Genomic DNA, 1,879 nt, shown 5'->3' with positions numbered 1-1,879 from the left:
AATGTTTATTACCTGTGTGACCTTGGGCAAGTCATTTTCCTCCTTTGTAAAATCGGTGGCAAGGAAGGTGAATTACGAGCTGGCCGGGTCTACAAAGTCCCTTTCAGTTCCACATCTTAGGTCCTGGGGCAAGAGTCTGAACTACGTTCGTTCATTTCTTTGTGTAATTCATTCAAATTGTTTTCTCAGTCACTAACTCGGTCACTAACTCAGTCACTCTCAGTACGTGTATTCACACACGTAGGTGGTGTGCTCCGTGTGGCTCCACGCGCGAGTTGCTGGGGATGGGGGTGGGGGGAGAGCGGGAGAAGTGCATAAGTGTACTTGTGGGTCGTTGTCTTCTGAGTGTGCCCGCGCGCTGTGAGATCTACATCTACACCCTTTGTGTGTGTTGGTGCCTGTGAGGACGGCGGTTCACGTGCCGAGTGCACACTAGGGGCGGCGAGAACATGGTGGGGGGAAGGGGTCAGGAAGTTTGTAGCAACATTAGACATCGGGGGACACACGGACCGCGCTGGGGCAAAGGACGGGCTGGAGGGGGAAGGGGCGGCCGCGGGGGTGGAGCTGGGGCTGTGGGAGAGCCAGTGAGAGAGCTGGGCTTGGGGCCCGCGGGGCTGAGCTGGGAAAGAGGACCAGGGGTAGGATAGGTGCAGGGAGGGGACAGGGCTGACGGAGAAATCCGGGACCGCCGCTGGAAAAGAGCTGGAGCCATAGTCAGAGCCAGAGTCAGACCCTGAGCTCGAGCCAGAGAGGGTCTGGGCGCCGTAAGCAGCAGCAGCGACAAGGCGCAGGGGGGACGAGCGCGGCGATGCAGTGAGGGCATCTGGGGGAGCCGGAGCCGGGACTAAGGGGGTGGGGGGAGGGTAGGGGAAGGGGGGGGACCGTTCTGCAGAAATGTGACTTCAGTGGCGGCTGCTGGAGAAGCGGGAGAATCCGTCCGGCTGTGGGGCTTGCCGGTGCGGGTGAGTGCGATGCGGTTGCGGAGAAAGGGCTCAGCCCCGGCGGGAGAACCGGAGTAATGGCGGGGGAGGGGGGAGGCGGCTCTCCAGGCCCCAGAGAAACTTTTCTATAGCGGGAAGAGCTCTGTGCAGTGTTCCCCATCCCAGAGGGTGTTGATTTCCCTGTGCTGTCCAGGGGCCACCGCAGGCACTGTGTGAGCCAACCGGGGATGCGGGATGGATTATTGGGGAGCTGGGAGGAGGCCCTAATACGGCAGCGTCCGGAGAAGAGCCGCAGAGGGCGGAGCGGGGCCAGGCTTGGGGGTGATTGTCTCAGGAAAGGCGGGGGAGGGTCTGTGTATGAAGGGGGAGGGGGGAGCTCCTTCGGAGGAATTGGAGCGGAGGTCAGTTTTTTGAAGCTCTAGTGGAAATCAGTCATATAGCCCATCCTTGGTTCACAAGAGGGGAGGCACCCTCTGGCCTTCCTCAGAAACCAGTGCCTGGCCCGCACCTGCAGAACGCGGGACGTGCCCCGCTCTGTCCAGAGGGGAAAGAGTGCTGACCGGAGACAAGTGGAGAAACTGGGGCCATAGAACAGCAGGAAAACGGGGCTGGAGACGGACTAATGCAGAACTGGAAAAGAAAGGGGGGAAAGCCGAGCTGAAGCTTTTAGGGACTGTCGTGATTAGAAGAACACCTTGGGGATGTGTCGAGGAGAGTTTTAAGCAAGGAGCTTGTAAGGAGACTGCAGCCTACAGGCCGGACTTGGGGGCTGGCGGCAGGTTGCCAGAGCCCCGAGCCGGGAAAGACCTGAGGTTAGGAGTGGGGAGGTTAGAACTCAAACATACGTGGCTGTCTTCTCAGTTTTTTTTTTTTTTTGGTCGGGTGTGTGTGTGTGTGTGTGTGTGTGTGCGTGCGCGCGCGCGCGCCCCTTCAGATAA

The 1,879-nt window shown here is 59.4% G+C and overlaps 1 protein-coding gene across 3 annotated transcripts in view; it reads left to right on the top strand.

Moving 5' to 3' along the window:
- Positions 1-619: 619 nt before the first annotated feature.
- GPRC5B (G protein-coupled receptor class C group 5 member B) overlaps positions 620-1,879 on the top strand; it is a 29,288-nt gene continuing 28,028 nt past the window's right edge. Inside the window, exon 1 of one of the 3 annotated variants that reach the window (XM_069096054.1) lies at positions 620-962. The gene's annotated coding sequence lies outside the window, so the exon portion shown is untranslated. Of the gene's footprint in view, positions 963-1,353; positions 1,754-1,879 lie in introns of those variants that run through there. The other 2 variants (XM_069096056.1, XM_069096055.1) reach the window with 2 other exon arrangements.

The sequence above is a fragment of the Petaurus breviceps genome, unplaced genomic scaffold (genome assembly GCF_028583685.1).
Source record: "Petaurus breviceps papuanus isolate PSGF00001 unplaced genomic scaffold, PetGlider_PUasm1.0 229, whole genome shotgun sequence".
In the NCBI taxonomy this organism is placed as follows: domain Eukaryota; kingdom Metazoa; phylum Chordata; class Mammalia; order Diprotodontia; family Petauridae; genus Petaurus; species Petaurus breviceps.
This window is presented reverse-complemented; position numbering and strand designations above follow the sequence as displayed.